Raw genomic sequence first — 20,708 nt, forward strand, 5'->3', positions numbered from 1 at the left:
GGCAAAAAAGCCAATGGGATTTTGGCCTGCATCAATAGGAGCATAGTGTCTAGATCTAGGGAAGTCATGCTCCCCATGCTCTATTTTGCTTTGGTTACACCACACCTGGAATATTGTGTCCAATTCTGGGCACCACAATTCAAGAGAGATATTGACAAGCTGGAATGTGTCCAGAGGAGGGCGACTAAAATGATCAAGGGTCTGGAGAACAAGCCCTATGAGGAGCGGCTTAAGGAGCTGGGCATGTTTAGCCTTCAGAAGAGAAGGCTGAGAGGAGATATGATAGCCATGTATGTGAGAGGAAGCCACAGGGAGGACAGAGCAAGCTTGTTTACTGCTTCCATGGAGATTAGGACAAGGAACAATGGCTTCAAACAACAAGAAAGGAGATTCCATCTGAACATGAGGAAGAACTTCCTGACTGTGAGAGCCGTTCAGCAGTGGAACTCTCTGCCCCGGTGTGTGGTGGAGGCTCCTTCTTTGGAGGCTTTGAAACAGAGGCTGGATGGCCATCTGTCAGGGGTGATTTGAATGCAATATTCCTGCTTCTTGGCAGGGGGTTGGACTGGGTGGCCCATGAGGTCTCTCCCCATCCCAAACAGACTTGGAAACAATGGGAACCTTTAAAAAAGTCATCTCATAATGGAAAAATCTCTGTAAAAAACAAAAGGCAGATAGGAGAGGAAGAAAAGGCTTGTGTGTGCATGTGTCTTGGTTTTTTCCTTTCTCCATTTGGGACTGAAATTGGACCAAAGAGAGTCTGGCCTGGTGTTCTGCCCATAATTAAAAAAAAACCAGACTTTGGCTCCATTCGTAAAGACGTGGACGTGATGGATCTCCTTGTCTGTGTGCTTGCTGAGGGACGGCTCCTTTTTCCTGGCTTTGGATTTTGCTCTATTTTTAATTTTTATTTCCTTTCCTCATGGATGCTTTGTTTCCATTTGCTTTCTTCCTCCTCCCTGCCTCCTTCCTTGGGCCTTCCTTCTCTCACAATCCTTTCCACATTTCTGTTATTTCTACTTAATTTACTTTTCTCCTTCTCAGGCTGTTTATCAACCCAATCCCATTTGCTTCTCCATTAGCTTTTGCCTTTCCATTTTTCTGAATTTTCCTTATTCCCTCAACCTTCCATTTTATTCCCTTTTCGTACTTTTTCTCCCCCTTAATGTGTATGTTTCATTAATAAGATGCTCTGGAGCAGGCATGGGCAAACTTGGGCCCTCCGGGTGTTTTGGACTTCAACTCCCACAATTCCTAACAGCCGGTAGGCTGTTAGGAATTGTGGGAGTTGAAGTCCAAAACACCCGGAGGGCCCAAGTTTGCCCATGCCTGTGAGAATAGACTTTCTTAACACTGGTTAAATGACCATAGAAGCAGCCCAATATTTCCAGTAACTAATTTTACTTTTGAGGAGACACAGATTTTAGTTTACAATTATGTCCTATGGGATAGTAGAGTCAAAAAAGAGTTTTCACTACCAGGTGAGGGAGAAGGAAGAGGAAATTAATCAATAATTACAGTGACTAGAAACTTTTGGAAGTTGTAATCCAACTTCCACAAACTATGGGCTATGTATGTATCCATGTCATGTGTGTATATATATCTTTATCATCTATCTATAGCTATCTCTTATCTATCTATCTATCTATCTATCTATCTATCTATATTCCATCTATATATCTAGCATCTAGCATCTATCTAGTTATCTGTATCTCCTATCTGTCTGTCTGTCTGTCTATCTATCTATCTATTATCTATCTAGTTATCTGTATTATCTATCTATATTCTATCTATCTATCTATCTATCTATCTGTCTAGTTATCTGTATTATCTATCTATATTTTATCTATCTATCTATCTATCTAGTTATCTGTATTATCTATCTATATTCTATCTATCTATCTAGTTATCTGTATTATCTATCTATATTCTATCAATCTATCTATCTATCTATCTATCTGTCTAGTTATCTGTATTATCTATCTATATTCTATCTATTATTATTATTTATTTATTTATTATTTGCACTTGTTAACCGCCACTCTCAGCCCGAGGGCGACTCGTGGCGGTGTACAGAACATAGAAAAGACAACAATTTACAATAGATCAAGACCATAACACAACATCTAAAAATCCGCTTCGTCTAGTTTGGGGTCATAAACAATCTCATAGTCATAGTTCATTCCGGTGGTCATTCCAAAAGACATAGCACTTAGTTGAAGGCCTTTTCGAAGAGCCAGGTATCTATCTATCTATCTATCTATCTATCTATCTATCTATCTAGTTATCTGTATTATCTATCTATATTCTATCTATCTATCTGTCTAGTTATCTGTATTATCTATCTATCTATCTATCTATCTATCTTCTATATCTTCTATCTGTCTATCTATATTCTATCTATCTATCTATCTATCATCTATCTAGTTATCTGTATTCTATCTATCTATCTATCTATCTATCTAGCTATCTGTATTATCTATCTATCTATCTATCTATCTATCTATCTATCTTCTATCTGTCTATCTATATTCTATCTATCTATCATCTATCTAGTTATCTGTATTATCTATCTATCTATCTATCTATCTATCTATCTTCTATCTGTCTATCTATATTCTATCTATCTATCATCTATCTAGCTATCTGTATCATCTATTAGGCTTGGGCAATCCATGGTTCTAAATGGTTCTAAAGTACTTACAAAACTAAAGTTCTGGTGGTGAAAATTTCAGAACTCTAACAAAACTTTCAAAATTTCATTATTATTTCATTATTGGTGATTTTAATGACAGAACCAATTAGGAACTGCCATTTACTATGAAATTTTGAGAGTTTTGTTAGAGTTCTGAAATTTTCACCACCAGAACTTTAGTTTTGTAAGTACTTTAGAACCATTTAGAACCATGGATTGCCCAAGCCTATTATCTATCTATCTGTCTTCTATCTATCTATCTATCTTCTATCTATCTGTTTGTCTATCTCTCTATCTAGCTACCTCTCCCTCCCTCCCTCTCAATATCTCTATCTATCTATCTATCTATCTAACCCCCCCCCCCTCTCTAAATATACCAACTTGGGGACCCGGAGATGCCCGGGTTACTCGAGAAAGGCAGTGTTTGTTTTGGGAAGTTTGGTAATATGCCTCTAATAATATCTATAGGTCTGTAATAATATCTATATGCCTATAATAATAACATCTGTATGTCAGTGAAATAGATACATCTATAATAATCATCATCATCATCTTCATCATCATCTATATGCCTATTATAATAATATATATCTCCACAATAATAATATCTATATACGTACCTAGCTATCTGTATCTCCTATTTCTCTCTGTGTGTGTGTCTCTCTCTCTCTCTATATATATACTAGCTTGGGAACCCAGAAATGCCCGGGTTACTTGCGAAAGTGCGAAGTTTGGGAAGTTTAGGGAAGTTTGGTAATACACCTATAATAATAGCTATACATCTGTAATAATATCTCTACGCCTATAACAATAATATCTGCATGTCCGTAATATCGATCCATCTATAATAATAATAATAATAATAATAATAATAATATCTATATGCCTATTATAATAATATATATGTCCATAATAATAATATCTATATGCCTACCTAGCTATCTTTATCTCCTCTCTCTCTCTCTCTCTCTCTATATATATATATATATTATATATATATTTATATATTTATTATATATATATATTAGCTTGGAGACCCGGTGATGCCCGGGTTACTTGAGAAAGGCAGTGTTTGTTTTGGGAAGTTTGGTAATTTGCCTATAATAATATTTATAGGTCTGTTATAATATCCCTATGCCTGTAATAATAATATTTGTATGTCAGTAATAGCGATACATCTATACTAATATTAACAATAATATCTATATGCCTATTATAATAATATCTATGTCCATAATAATAATATCTATATGTCTATAATAATATCTATATGTCTATAATAATAATAATAATAATAATAATAATAATAATAATAGTTATATTTTTGGTGGTGATGGTCACTTGTTGGGTTGTTAGGTGTATTGTGGCCAAATTTGGTGTCAATTTGTTCAGTGGTTTTGGAGTTATGAGGTCCCCACATATGAATATTACATTCACACACACACACGCACACACACTATTCTTCCCCTGCCACACATTGCCACACGTTGCTGTGACCCAGTCTGTGTGTATATATATATATGTGTATATATGTGTGTTTGCATATATATGTGGTTTTGTGCAGATGTTGCTTTTTAAAAAATGGCTTTTTAAGTCCCTCCCACTGTGTTTTTCAGTGTTTTGATGAGTGATGGTCACTTGTTGGCCTGATAGGTGTATTGTTTCCAAATTTGGTGTCAATTCATCTAGTGATTATATATTTTGTGTGTGTGTGTGTGTATGTGTGTGTGTGTGGTTTCTTGCATGCATTGTAATGTTTTTTTGGGTTTTTTTGCTTTTTAAGTCTCTTCCGCAGTGTTTTTATGAGTGATGGTCACTCGGTGACCTGATAGGTGTCTTGTGTCTTGTGTCCAAATTTGGTGTCAATTGGCCCAGTGGTTTTTGAGTTATGTTAATCCCACAAATGAACATTACATTTTTATTTATATAAATACACACACACACACACACACACATCCCTAGCTAGCTAGCTATCTGTATCTCCCCCTCTCTCTATGTGTGTGTGTGTATCTCTCTCTCTCTACTATCTAACTATCTGTATCTCCTATCTATCTATCTATCTATCTATCTATCTATCTATCTATCTATCTGTATCGCTATCTATCTATCTATCTATCTATCTATCTATCTATCCTTACACCATACACACATATAGCAGCTTTCACAAGGTCTTTTTGTGTGTATGTGTATGTATCTGTGTGTATATATACATGCACGCACACATATATACCCAACTCAGACCTTGTGAATGTTGCTATCTTTCTATCTATCTATCTATCTATCTATCTATCTATCTATCTATCTATCTATCTATCCTTACACCATACACACATATAGCAGGTTTCACAAGGTCTTTCTGTGTGTATGTGTATGTATCTGTGTGTATATGTACATGCACGCACACATATATACCCAACTCAGACCTTGTGAATGTTGCTATCTATCTATCTATCTATCTATCTATCTATCTATCTATCTATCTATCTATATTCCATCTATATATCTAGCATCTAGCATCTATCTAGTTATCTGTATCTCCTGTCTGTCTGTCTGTCTATCTATCTATCTATCTATCTATCTATCTATCTATCTATCTATCTACTATCTATCTAGTTATCTGTATTATCTATCATCTATCCATCCATCCATACATCTATCTATCTAGGTAGATGCATATAGGGGTGTGTGTATATGCATAGACTCTCAGCCATTACTCAAGGACCGGAACTCCTATGCAATTGGCAAAAAATAGAAGAAATAATACTTTAAATTTTTAAAAGAGCTGTTTTAATAATACAGTAAAGCATTGAAAGTGTGTTGTATTGTCAGGTTTATTTTTATTTGCTTTTGGTTACTGTATTTCAACATTAATATCAAGTTGATGCAGAGTTTGTGGCATGGTATAATATGAGACCATGGTATTCCCTGTAGTCACCTACGGATGTGAGAGCTGGACCTTAGGGAAGGCTGAGCGAAGGAAGATTGATGCTTTTGAGCTGTGGTGTTGGAGGAAAGTGCTGAGAGTGCCTTGGACTGCGAGAAGAACCAACCTCCAGGAAATAAAGCCCGGCTGCTCACTGGAAGGAAGGAGACTAGAGACAAAGTTGAAGTACTTTGGCCACATCATGAGGAGACAGGAAAACCTAGAGAAGACAATGATGCTGGGGAAAGTGGAAGGCAAAAGGAAGAGGGGCCGACCAAGGGCAAGATGGATGGATGGCATCCTTGAAGTGACTGGACTGACCTTGAAGGAGCTGGGGGTGGTGACAGCCGACAGGGAGCTCTGGCGTGGGCTGGTCCATGAGGTCACGAAGAGTCGGAGACGACTGAACGAATGAACAACAACAATAATAGGAGACATAGTATTAGGCCTATTCTTAATCGTAACTCTCAAGCAGTCAGAAACTACATGTGTCCAGCACCCAACAGTCCCCATGAGTGTCATGGGTTAAATGAGAGTCTACTGTCTGTGTGTACACACGGACACGCACACACCCCTGTATATGTATGAAGGGATGTAAAAGAAAGGGGAGCACTCAAAAATAAGCTTGTGAATATCTTCTCCTTTTGTATGTGCATATCTTGTACACTTATATGTAAGATATAGGTATATGCATGTAGTATGTACACGAGGAATGGATGTGTGTATATGTGTGTGTTGACAGGGAAGTAGGCTCCACCAAGGCCAAGTGTCTGTTGTAGGCTGCCTGGTCTCCTAGGCAACTGGGCAATGGCAAGGTGATTGGCTAGTGGCTGCTATGGCAACAGCCGAGCCGCAGCATCCTTTAGGCATGGACCACGGCTGGCATGGGATGAAGTGGGGGCTTAAGGGAGTTGGGCAGCCGATCTGTTCCCATTTGTGGGGTGGCATAGGGGGTGCTGTTGGAGGGGCAGGGGCTGTCATGGAGCCTGGTGGAGGCAATTAGCTTTGAAGGCCTGGAAGCCCAAGAGCCCAGATCTAGACTCCCTGGAGGAGGAGGAGGGGAGGGCATCTTGGATGGTTATGTTGCACATAAACAGACGGAGGTGTAGGTGGATAGGAGGTTGCTGCGTGGGTGATGAGAAGCACAAGGTGGTGTGAGGGTGGGTTACCAATGCCGTGTGGGAGGATGCAGGGAGCAAAGCGCCCTGAGGAATGGGATTGCAGACTGCAGCTGGTTTAAAGCCACATTAAAATAATACAACAATATTCATGGTATTTTTTTGGTTTCAGCTTTTCCACAAAGCAGCTTGGGCAGTGCTACTGCTATGTTGAAGTAGCAGGCACAAATGCCAGGTCTGAAGACCTTTATGAGGAAACAAGGCCCACTGAAGCCAATTATGTTTTGTTTTCAGGTGCATATAGAATCATAGAATCAAAGAGTTGGAAGAGACCTCATGGGCCATCCAGTCCAACCCCCTGCCAAGAAGCAGGAATATTGCATTCAAATCACCCCTGACAGATGGTCATCCAGCCTCTGCTTAAAAGCTTCCAAAGAAGGAGCCTCTACCACACTCCGGGGCAGAGAGTTCCACTGCTGAACGGCTCTCACAGTCAGGAAGTTCTTCCTAATGTTCAGATGGAATCTCCTCTCTTGTAGTTTGAAGCCATTGTTCCGCGTCCTAGTCTCCAAGGAAGCAGAAAACAAGCTTGCTCCCTCCTCCCTGTGGCTTCCTCTCACATATTTATACATGGCTATCATATCTCCTCTCAGCCTTCTCTTCTTCAGGCTAAACATGCCCAGTTCCCCAAGCCGCTCCTCATAGGGCTTGTTCTCCAGACCCTTGATCATTTTAGTCGCCCTCCTCTGGACACATTCCAGCTTGTCAATATCTCTCTTGAATGGTGGTGCCCAGAATTGGACACAATATTCCAGATGTGGTCTAACCAAAGCAGAATAGAGGGGTAGCATTACTTCCTTAGATCTAGACGCTATGCTCCTATTGATGCAGGCCAAAATCCCATTGGCTTTTTTTGCCGCCACATCACATTGTTGGCTCATGTTTAACTTGTTGTCCACGAGGACTCCAAGATCTTTTTCACACGTACTGCTCTCGAGCCAGGCATTGTCCCCCATTCTGTATCTTTGCATTTCATTTTTTCTGCCAAAGTGGAGTATCTTGCATTTGTCACTGTTGAACTTCATTTTGTTAGTTTTGGCCCATCTCTCTAATCTGTCAAGATCGTTTTGAATTCTGCTCCTGTCCTCTGGACTATTGGCTATCCCTCCCAATTTGGTGTCGTCTGCAAACTTGATGATCATGCCTTCTAGCCCTTCATCTAAGTCATTAATAAAGATGTTGAACAGGACCGGGCCCAGGGGGGAACCCTGCGGCACTCCACTTGTCACTGACCCATATGCCATGGGTCAGATTGTGCCACTGATTTTCAGATGTATGTATCACTGATTAGATTATACCTTGGTTTTATTATTTATTTATTCATCTAAAAATTTTGTATATTGGTCTTCTCACCTCTGTTGAGGGACTCAGGCCGGTTTCCAACAATAAAATCGCAGACAATCAATAAAACATCAAATTTATATTACACTAAAACATTAAAACAGCAATTACAATCAATAACTACAATGGTCAGTCGTCAGACTAAAATAATTATTCATCAACATCCTTCCATATCTCAGGGTATTGACTCACTCGTCAAATGCCTGTCTCCATAGCCAAGTCTTCACCTGTTTCCTAAATGTCAAGGTAGAAGGGGCGGTTCTGATCTCCAGTGGGAGAGAGTTCCAGAGCCGAGGGGCCACCACCGAGAAGGCCCTGTCCCTTGTCCCCACCAGACGCACTTGTGAGACTGGTGGGACCAAGAGCAGGGCCTCTCCATACCATCTTAATAATCTAGATGGTTCATAGGGGAGAATACGTTCGGAGAGGTAAACAGGGCTGGAGTCGTTTAGGGCTTTATAGGTTAACACCAGCACTTTGAATTGTGCTCGGAAGCTAATTGGCAGCCAGTGAAGCTGGTGTAACAGAGGAGTGGTGTGCTCCCTGTACCCAGCTCCTGTTAGTAATCTGGGTGTCGAGCGTTGGACTAGCTGCAGCTTCCGGGCAGTCTTCAGAGGCAACCCCACGTAGAGAGTGTTGCAATAATCTAATATATATGTACCATTGGTCAGATTGTGAGATTCCATCTGAACATTAGGAAGAACTTCCTGACTGTGAGAGCTGTTCAGCAGTGGAACTCTCTACTCTGGAATGTGGTGGAGGCTCCTTCTTTGGAGGCTTTTAAACAAGTTGGATGGCCATCTGTTGGGGGTGCTTTGAATGCAATATTCCTGCTTCTTGGCAGGGGGTTGGACTGGATGGCCCATGAGGTCTCTTCCGACTCTATGATTTTATGATTCTACTAGCCATCCCCTGCCATACGTTGCTGTGGACCAGTCTGGTGATCTGGAAAATTAAGTAATGAGAAAATGTTGGCTTCTAATATATTTATTTACTTTATTTATTTACTTTATTTGTATGCCGCTCTTCTCAGCCCTTAGGCGACTCAGAGCGGTTAACAACAAACAGCAGCAGAAATTCAATGCTAGCATCATACAAACCATTTAAAACAATTAACACAATAATACACTAGGCAATTAACATCAATAATCATCAATAAACAACTCATTAGCGTCTCATAACTAAAATCATAATCCAAGCTCGTCATCCGTTGTTCCGATTTCCTATAATTTATTATAATTCATTGCACTGCCTATTCAAATAACCAGGTTTTCACTTTCTTCCGAAATGCCATTGATATATGTAATTTCTTTATGCTTGTGGGTAAACAGTATTTGATTACGTTTTCTTGCCCTGATGAAGGGAGTTCAACTGGATGGCCTTAAGTATTTTCTATTGGTCATAGGGGTTCTGTGTGGGAAGTTTGCCCCAATTCTATCATCTGTGGGGTTCAGAATGCTCTTAGATTGTAGGTGAACTATAAATCCCAGTAACTACAACTCCCAAATGTCAAGGTCTTTTTCCCTCAAGCTCCATCTGTGTTCCTAGTTGGGCATATGGAATATTCGTGTAGAGTTTGGTCCAGATCCAACATTGTTTAGGTCCACAGTGCTCTCTGGATGTAGGTGTACTACAACTCCCAAACTCAAGGTCAATGCCCACCAAACCCTTCCAGTATTTTCTGTTGGTCGTGGGAGTCCTGTGTGACATGTTTGGTACAATTCCATTATTGGTGAAGTTCAGAATGCTCTTTGATTGTAGGTTAACTATAAATCCCAGCAACTACAACTCCCAAATGACAAACTCAATTTCTTTTGAATGATGGTCACTCCTTGGTATAGTAGGTGTGTTGTGGCCAAATTTGGCAGCAATTCGTCCGGTGGTTTCTGAGACAGGCACTTGGAGTGCTTCCGGTGTTGCTGCAAGAAGGTCCTCCATTGTGCATGTGGCAGGGCTCAGGTTGCATTGCAGCAGGCGGTCAGTGGTTTGCTCTTCTCCACACTCGCATGTCGAGGATTCTACTTTGTAGCCCCATTTCTGAAGGTTGGCTCTGCATCTCGTGGTGCCAGAGCGCAGTCTGTTCAATGCCTTCCAAGTCGCCCAGTCTTGTGTGTGCCCAGGAGGGAGTCTCTCATTTGGTATCAGCCATTGGTTGAGGTGCTGGGTTTGAGCCTGCCACTTTTGGACTCTCGCTTGCTGAGGTGTTCCAGCAAGTGTCTCTGTAGATCTTAGAAAACTATGTCTAGATTTAAGTCGTTGGTGTGCTGGCTGATACCCCAAATGTTACTCATCTTTCCCAATTGTGGAATTAGATATGTGCAAAACACTCTTTTAAAACCATAGGCTAGCACAGAATACACAGATCAATAGAAACACATGAAAGAATAAAACATCTTAACAACGATACATCTGAGAAAACCCATTATCAGTCCTATCTTTGAAATATAGACAACGTGAACTGATGGTCTAGAGGAGAAGGTGTGTTGTCGGTAATCAAAGACTACTTCTAGGGGAGAAGGTGTGTCACATTTGTTGTCGGTAATCAAAGACTACTTTTGTGAAATGTATAGGCCTTTCTGTAAGAGGAATTTCAACAAAAACTGGGAATTGTTAAGCGTAAAGGTTGTTTCACCTATGACACACTTATTATGTTAATAAGTATTTAATGCCACTTCCAGGGCAAGGCAGAGGATTCCAAAGGAATGCAAAAAGAATGAGAAATTAAAATGTTTCTGTAAAACGTTTTATATATATATAAAGTTCAACAGTGACAAATGCAAGATACTCCACTTTGGCAGAAAAAATGAAATGCAAAGATACAGAATGAGGGACAATGCCTGGCTCGAGAGCAGTACGTGTGAAAAAGATCTTGGAGTCCTCGTGGACAACAAGTTAAACATGAGCCAACAATGTGATGTGGCGGCAAAAAAAGCCAATGGGATTTTGGCCTGCATCAAGAGGAGCATAGTGTCTAGATCTAAGGAAGTAATGCTACCCCTCTATTCTGCTTTGGTTAGACCACATCTGGAATATTGTGTCCAATTCTGGGCACCACAATTCAAGAGAGATATTGACAAGCTGGAATGTGTCCAGAGGAGGGCAACTAAAATGATCAAGGGTCTGGAGAACAAGCCCTATGAGGAGCGGCTTAGGGAACTGGGCATGTTTAGCCTGAAGAAGAGAAGGCTGAGAGGAGATATGATAGCCATGTATAAATATGTGAGAGGAAGCCACAGGGAGGAGGGAGCAAGCTTGTTTTCTGCTTCCTTGGAGACTAGGACGCGGAACAATGGCTTCAAACTACAAGAGAGGAGAAGAACTTCCTGACTGTGAGAGCCGTTCAGCAGTGGAACTCTCTGCCCCGGAGTGTGGTGGAGGCTCCTTCTTTGGAAGCTTTTAAACAGAGGCTGGATGGCCATCTGTCAGGGGTGATTTGAATGCAGTATTCCTGTTTTTGGCAGGGGGTTGGACTGGATGGCCCATGAGGTCTCTTCCAACTCTTTGATTCTATGATTCTATGATTACACACTAGCCATCCCCTGCCACGCATTGCTGTGGCCCAGTCTGGTGATCTGGAAAATAAAGTAATGAGAAAGTTTTGGTTTCTAATATAGGTAATTTCTTTACGATTGTGGGTAAACAGTATTTGATTACGTTTTCTTGCCCTGGTGAAGGGAGTTGGACTGGATGGCCTTAAGTGTTTTCTATTGGTCATAGGGATTATGTTTGGGAAGGCTGCCCCAATTCTATTGTTCGTGGTTTTCAGAATGCTCTTTGATTGTAAGTGAACTATAATTTATTTATTTATTTATCTATTTACAGTAACTACAACTCTCAAATGTCAAGGTTTATTTTCCCCAAACTCCACCAGTGCTCACATTTGGGCACATATGGAATATTCGTGCCAAGTTTGGTCATGATCCATCATTGTTTGAGTCCACAGTACTCTCTGGATGTAGGTGTACTACAACTCCCAAACTCAAGGTCAATGCCCACCAAATTCTTCTAGTATTTTCTGTTGGTCACATTTGGTTCAATTCCATCATTGATGGAGTTCAGAATGCTCTTTGATTGTAGATTAACTATAAACCCCAGAAACTACAACTCCCAAATGACAAACTCATTTTTTTTTTTTAGTGATGATCACTCCTTGGGTTAGGTGTACTACAACTCCCAAACTCAAGGTCAATGCCCACCAAATTCTTCTAGTATGTCCTGTGTGCCACATTTGGTTCAATTCCATCATTGATGGAGTTCAGAATGCTCTTTGATTGTAGGTGAACTATAAACCCCAGAAACTACAACTCCCAAATGACAAACTCAATTTTTTTTTAGTGATGGTCACTCCTTGGGTTAGGTGTACTACAACTCCCAAACTCAAGGTCAATGCCCACCAAATTCTTCTAGTATGTCCTGTGTGCCACATTTGGTTCAATTCCATCATTGATGGAGTTCAGAATGCTCTTTGATTGTAGGTGAACTATAAACCCCAGAAACTACAACTCCCAAATGGTCACTCCTTGGGTTAGTAGGTGTCTTGTGGACAAATTTGGCGGCAATTTGTCCGGTGGTTTTTGAGTTATGTTAATCCCACTAATGAACATTACATTTTTATTTATATAGATGTGTGTGTATGTGTATATTTAACATAATCAATAGATGGAGGAGCCCCCAGTGGTGCAGTGGGTTAAACCCTTGTGCCAGCAGGACTGAAGACCGACAGGTCACATGTTCGAATCCAGGGAGAGCGCAGATGAGCTCCCTCTGTTAGCTCCAGCTTCCCATGTGGGGACTTGAGAGAAGCCTCCCACAAGGATGGTAAAGCATCAAAACATCCGGGCATCCCCTGGGCAACGTCCTTGCAGACGGCCAGTTCTCTCACACCAGAAGTGACTTGCAGTTTCCCAAGTCGCTCCTGGCACAAAAAAGAAGATGGAAACCAATCAGTTTAAAAAATGTCTTCATAGGGACATACGGTAACACTGAAAGATTGAGTGTTATTAATATCGCAGTATAAATTTAAACCAGTTTGTTCTTGGTGAAATGTTTCCTGATGAGAACAGTAACTTTATGCAGATGATGGAAATCTGTTGGTTGAAGCTCTCACTGCCTTCATAAGCACTCAAGGAGCTATGATTTTACTAGCAAACTTCAACACATACACACACTACACACAATGATTCATTTGATAAGAATAAATAGAAAAATAGATCTATCCATTCCTGGGTTCTTTGGTTAAGGTGTAATAGTGGATGAACTTTAAAATGTGGCATGAATGTCTAGGACAGTGTTTCTCAACCTGGGGGCCGGGACCCCTGTGGGGGTCGTGAAGGGGTGTCAGATGGGTCGCCAAAGGCCATCAGAAAACATAGTATTTTCTGTTGGTCATGGGGGTTCTGTGTGGAAAGTTTGGTCCAATTCTATCATAATGCTATTTCATTATGGGTGAACTATAAATCCCAACAATTACAACTCCCAAATGGCAAGGTCTATTTTCTCCAAACTCTACCAGTGTTCCCATTTGGGCATATTGAGTATTTGTGCCAAGTTTGATCCAGATCCATCTTTGCTTGAGTCCACAGTCTGGATATAGGTGAACTACAACTCCAAAAACTCAAGGTCATTGTCCACCAGACCTTCCCAATCTTTTCTCTTGTTCATGGGAATTCTGTGTGCCATGTTTGATTCAATTCCATCATTGATGGAGTTCAGAAGGCTCTTTGATTTAAGGTGAACTATAAATCCCAGCAACTCCAGCATTACCAAATGACAAAACCAATCACCCCTAACCCCACCAGTATTCAAATTTTGGGTGTATCGGATATTTGTGCCAAATTTGGTCCAGTGACTGAAAATACATCCTGCATATCAGATATTTACATTGCTATTCATAACAGTATCAAAATTACAGTTATGAAGTAGCAACAAAAATAACGTTATGGTTGAGGGTCACCACAACATGAGGACCTGTACTAAGGGGTCGCGGCATTAGGAAGGTTGAGAACCACTGGTCTAGGGTAAACATAGATCTTATTCAAATTGAGGGTGGAAGGAAAGGTATCAAGTCTGTAATTTACCTGTTTTTCAACATTTACTCATACAGTACCTGCTCCCCATATTATTATTTGTTGTCATATTTGTCAATCACCTGCCTTAGACCCTAAAAGTGTCAGATCCTGTCTGATATTAGAAACTAAGGAGAGTCACTGGGTTGTTGTAGGTTTTTTTGGGCTATATGGCCATGTTCTAGAGGCATTTTCTCCTGATGTTTCTCCTGCATCTATGGCAAGCATCCTTAGAGGTAGTGAGGTCTGTTGGAACTAGGGAAAAAGGTTTATATATCTGTGAAATGACCAGGGTGGGACAAAGGACTCTTGTCTACTGGAGCTAGGTGTGAATGTTTTAACTGACCATCTTGATTAGCATTTGATTGCCTGGCAGTGCCTGGAGCAATCTTTTGTTGAGAGGTGATTAGATGTGCTTGTTTGTTTCCTCTCTGTTGTGCTGTTGTAATTTTAAAGTTTTTTAGTACTGGTAGCCAGTTGAAATTGTCCACATGCTTGTGTATAAGGAGAGTCAGTCCTGGTTAATGCTTGGATAGTAGACCATCCAAGTCTTCTAGAGGACGCAGGTGGCAGTGTGAACCAAATAATTCCACATACATCATGCCAAAACAGACTTTTAAACCGATGTTTAAACACACAATGCCTGTCCTGGGTGCAAGGACCAAAAGGTTATGTGAAACATTACTATCTTAGATGCTTTCCAGAAGTTCAAGAGGGATGGAGAAGACCTGACCTTCCTTCAGAAGGAGTTTCACAGCCCAGGTACCATTACAGAAAAAGCCCTGACTGGTGTGCTCGCCAACGTAGCCTTCTGGAGTGGTAGAACACACCATAGACCAGAGCTTTTCAAATATTTCATGTTGGTGACCAGGCCTGTAGCGAGGGGGTGGTTTTAGGGGTTCAACCTCCCCCCCCCGAAATGTTTCAGATTTTTTTAAAAAAACTGGTTTACTCATGAATTTTAACTGGTTAACCAAATCCCCATGCTAAATCTATGAGATGCAAAAAATTAAGAGTCCCTCCAGAGCTGTAAGCACTATCTCAAGCAAATATTGACAATTTATTCACACTGTCATTACTTGCAGCAATAGCGATGTAGTGAAGCAACAAAGTGGGGTGTGTGTGTGTTGAATGCTCTCATTAAGGAGGCCAGACTTGGTGGAGGTGGTTGACAGGGGTGGAGCTGCAGGCTACTGAAGGTTGCTCTGCCCCCTGCTGTGCGCTTTGCTTCAGCGTGAGCTAGGAGGCAGGTTTCAACCCCCCCCCCTCCAAATTTTCAACCCTCCCTGAAATCCCCCCCCCCCCCCGAAATTGTCAACCCTCCCCGAAATTTTTTTCTGGCTATGGCCCTGTTGGTGACGCATATTTTAGACACATATCATTCTGCAACACAGTAATTCAGTTTTACCAGCAAACCAAAAGTTAAACCAACCTGTTATAAGACGTAGGGACATATACATAAATTGTAGTAATGAAATGTATGGGGACACAACCACGGCCGTAGACAGAAATTTTTTTTGGGGAGGGTTGACAATTTCGGCGGGGGGGGGGGTTTGAAAATTTCGGGGGGGGGTTGAAAATTTCGGGGAGGGTTGAAAATTTCAGAGTGGGGGGGTTGAAACCCGCCTCCTGGCTCACGCTGAAGCAAAGAGCACAGCAGGGGGCAGAGCAGCCTTCAATAGCCTGTAGCTCCGCCCCTGTCAACCACCTCCACCAAGTCTGGCCTCCTTAATGAGAGCATTCAACACACACACACCCAACTTGGTTGCTTCACTACATCGGCTATTGCTGCAAGTAATGACAGTGTGAATAAATTGTCAATATTTGCTTGAGATAGTGCTTACAGTTCTGGAGGGACTCTTAATTTTTTGCATCTCATAGACCTAGAATGGGGATTTGTTTAACCAGTTAAAATTCATGAGTAAACCAGGTTTTTTAAAAAAATCTGAAACATTTCGGGGAGGGGGGGTTTGAACCCCTAAAACCACCCCCACCCCCCCGCTACAGGCCTGGACACAACATATCTCATGAAAATCTTTCATTGATATATTTCATTTTTTAAAATATTTTTTATTATTTTCATAGAATCATAGAATCATAGAATCAAAGAGTTGGAAGAGACCTCATGGGCCATCCAGTCCAACCTCCTGCCAAGAAGCAGGAATATTGCATTCAAATCACCCCTGACAAATGGCCATCCAGCCTCTGCTTAAAAGCTTCCAAAGAAGGAGCCTCCACCACACTCCGGGGCAGAGAGTTCCACTGCTGAACGGCTCTCACAGTCAGGAAGTTCTTCCTAATGTTCAGATGGAATCTCCTCTCTTGTAGTTTGAAGCCATTGTTCCGCGTCCTAGTCTCCAAGGAAGCAGAAAACAAGCTTGCTCCCTCCTCCCTGTGGCTTCCTCTCACATATTTATACATGGCTATCATATCTCTTCTCAGCCTTCTCTTCTTCAGGCTAAACATGCCCAGTTCCCTAAGCCGCTCCTCATAGGGCTTGTTCTCCAGACCCTTGATCATTTTAGTCGCCCTCCTCTGGACACATTCCAGCTTGTCAATATCTCTCTTGAATTGTGGTGCCCAGAATTGGACACAATATTCCAGGTGTGGTCTAACCAAAGCAGAATAGAGGGGTAGCATTACTTCCTTAGATCTAGACACTATGCTCCTATTGATGCAGGCAAAAATCCCATTGGCTTTTTTTGCTGCCACATCACATTGTTGGCTCATGTTTAACTTGTTGTCCACGAGGACTCCAAGATCTTTTTCACACGTACTGCTCTCGAGCCAGGCGTCCCCCATTCTGTATCTTTGCATTTCATTTTTTCTGCCAAAGTGGAGTATCTTGCATTTGTCACTGTTGAACTTCATTTTGTTAGTTTTGGCCCGTCTCTCTAATCTGTCAAGATCGTTTTGAATTCTGCTCCTGTCCTCTGGACTATTGGCTATCCCTCCCAATTTGGTGTCATCTGCAAACTTGATGATCATGCCTTCTAGCCCTTCAACTAAGTCATTAATTTATCATAGTTCAATAAATTTGTTATACATTGTTTATTTTACAGCAGATTCATATTATTCGATACAATCTATCATACTTTAACTTTTGGTATCTACTGTTATTTTTCTGCCTATACGTATTATCTCTCTCACCCCGCGCTCCTTCCCTCCCAAACCACAGCTTTTATATATCATCTGTCCAAAATTTCAGTTCTTCTTGTGGAGGTAACTTTCCTTCTTTCTTTTTAAATACTTTTTCAATAAATTTTCTCCATATTTCACTTTATTTATTTATTTATTTCGGTTGCTTCTACCCCGCCCTTCTCACCCCGGAGGGGATTCAGGGCGGCTTACAAAAGCAAGGCACAATTCAATGCCCGCGTCACATAACAGCAATAAGACAAATAACATCAGTTAACAGAAACAGCAATTCTAGCAATAACATCAATTAGCAGAAACAATAGTTATTGTAAGGCAAAAACAACCATAAAACCAGTAAAAGCAATAAAACCAATACAAACCATTCTTCTCATTGACGGTCAGCGTTTCGCAATCTCATAATTCAAATTCCAATCCACAATTGTCAGTCCTTTCAGTCCTATCCATCTGGTTGTCCATATCTAATTGTCAGATTGCCTAAAGGCCTGGTCTCACAACCACGTCTTTACCTTCCTTTACCGTTGAGCCTGGACCCCCAGGTTTCAGCGGTGACCAGGGGAGCATTCGCACAGCTCTGGCTCGTGCGCCAGCTGCGCCCGTACCTTGGGAAGTCTGACTTGGCCACGGTAGTACACGCTCTGGTCACATCCCGCTCCTGCAACGCTCTCTACGTGGGGCTGCCCTTGAAGACGGCCCGGAAGCTCCAGCTAGTCCAGCGCGCGGCAGCCATGTTACTAACAGGAGCGGGACGCAGGGAGCACACAACGCCCTTGTTGTCCCAGCTCCACTGGCTGCCGATCTGCTACCGGGCCCAATTCAAGGTGCTGGTGTTGGCCTACAAAGCCCTAAACGGTTCCGGCCCAAAATACCTATCTGACCGCATCTCGGCCTATGAGCCCACAAGGACCTTGAGATCGTCTGGGGAGGCCCTTCTCTCGATCCCGCCTGCCTCACAGACACGCCTGGCGGGGACGAGGGATAGGGCCTTCTCGGTGGTGGCCCCCCGGCTGTGGAACACCCTCCCTGTAGACATCAGACAGGCGCCCTCCCTTATGACATTCCGCAAGAGCCTAAAGACGTGGTTGTTTGAGAAGGCATTTGACTAAGTGCTACAACAAATTGGCAATGATGAGTGGAACGGAATATGGATAACGAGATTGGATTGTGATTCTATGATGAGATGTCGCGAATGATTTAGTGTAATTGTATTATTGATAGTGATGTTGTTATTGTTGTTTGTGATATTGCTTTCATTGTAAATTGTCTTTTTATATCTTGTACACCGCCATGAGTCGCCCTAGGGCTGAGAACGGCGGTCAACAAATGCAGTAAATAAATAAATAAATAAATTCCTCCTGAAGGAGAGGAGGGATTTCCCCCAGGAGTGAGTTTACATATGTGAGTTTACATACTTTGTTTCCATATACCTCTTTTAACTTTTAATATACATGTCAGCTTATCATTTACTGCCAATTTCCATACTTCCTCATACCACTCCTCTATTTGTATATTTATTTCTCTTTTTCAATTCCTTGCTATAAGCACTTTTGCTATTGTTAATAAGTTTGTTATCGCATCTTTATCCTCTTTTTTTTCAATTGTTTCTTATTATATAATGATAATAAAGCTATACTAGGACTTGTTTCTATTTTAATGTTCATTATATCCTCTATTTCTCTAAATACTTTCCCCCCAAAATTATTTTATTATTTACATTGCCACCACATATGTATATATGATCCTGATCCTTTGCTATTCTTACTGGTGTAATTTACCATTTCCATATTAACTTATAGTAATTTCTTTAACCCATATTGATAAATTCTTTAGATGTCTTTGTCTCCATAATTGTTGCCATTCTGCTTCCTGACTGTGAGAGCCGTTCAGTAGTGGAACTCTCTGCCCCGTAGTGTGGTAGAGGCTCCTTCTTTGGAAGCTTTTAAACAGAGGCTGGATGGCCATCTGTCAGGGGTGATTTGAATGCAATATTCCTGCTTCTTGGCAGAATGGGATTGGACTGGATGGCCCATGAGGTCTCTTCCAACTCTTTGATTCTATGATTCATTTATTTTTATCCCTAAATTTTCTTCCCAGACCTCCTTAAGGGTGTTATTTGTTTTTTCCTTCCTTTTTTTCAATTATTATCTTATATACTTTACTAGTTATTCCTTTCAAATGTTCATGCTCCTCTACAGCCCTTCCATTTTGTGTTATTTGTTTGAAATGGTTAAGCTTACTTCCATTTTTATTATTTTTTACCCAGTTTTTAAACCATTGTTCTAATTGTATACAATGGAACCATGTCAATTTTATTTCTCTAAATTCTTCCATAATCATTTCCTTCTTCATTCCCACCTTTACCCAATCCCCTATTTTGTCTAATTTTTTTCCCCTTAACGTTTTATCCATTCGTTTTTTTTAATTTCAAAATATATCATTCATTGCCCATTTCACGTAGGCCAGTGTTTCTCAACCTGGGGGTCGGGACCCCTGAGGGGGTCGCGAGGGGGTGTCAGAGCGGTCGCCAAAGACCATAAGAAAACACAGTATTTTCTGATGGTCATGGGGATTCCATGTGGGAAGTTTGAGCCAATTCTATGGTTGGTGGAGTTCAGAATGTTCTTTGATTGTAATGAACTATAAATCCCAGCAACTACAACTCCCAAATGTCAAGATCTATTTTCCCCAGACTCCACCAGTGTTCACATTTGGGCATATTGAGTATTCATGCCAAGTTTGGTCCAGATCCACCATTGCATGAGTCCACAGTGCTCTCTGGATATAGGTAAACTACAACTCCCAAACTCAAGGTCAATGCCCATCAAACCCTTCCAATGTTTTCCATTGTTCATGGGAGCCAAATTTGGTTCAAATCCATTGCTGGTGGAGTTCGGAATGCACTTTGATTATAAGTGAACTATAAATCCTAGCAACTACAACTCCCAAATTACAAAATCAATCCTCGCCCAACCCCACTAGCATTCACATTTGGGTGTATTGGGTATTTGTGCCCAGTTTGGTCCAGTGAATGAAAATGCATCCTGCATATCAGATATTTACATTATGATTTATAACAGTAGTAAAATGACTGTTATGAAGTAGCAATGAAAACAATATTATGGTTGGGGGTCACCACAACATGGGGGACTGTATTCAGGGGTCACGCCATTAGGAAGGTTGAGAACCACTGACGTAGGCTCATAGCTTTCTAGTTACATTTACATTACACGCTTACACAGTGCAACTAACACACTAACTTGTTGCTCTGGTATAGGATTTCCATCGAAAATCCGAATTTAAGGTCAGACTCCCATGGGAGAAAGTGATCTATCATATAACCTGAAAATTGA

At 41.1% G+C, this 20,708-nt stretch overlaps 1 protein-coding gene across 6 annotated transcripts in view; it reads left to right on the forward strand.

The window, feature by feature from the left end:
• JPH4 (junctophilin 4) overlaps positions 1-20,708 on the forward strand; it is a 47,925-nt gene that overhangs the window by 10,737 nt on the left and 16,480 nt on the right. The gene's annotated exons all lie outside the window — the stretch shown is intronic.

The sequence above is a fragment of the Anolis sagrei genome, chromosome 6, assembly GCF_037176765.1.
Source record: "Anolis sagrei isolate rAnoSag1 chromosome 6, rAnoSag1.mat, whole genome shotgun sequence".
NCBI lineage: Eukaryota > Metazoa > Chordata > Lepidosauria > Squamata > Dactyloidae > Anolis > Anolis sagrei.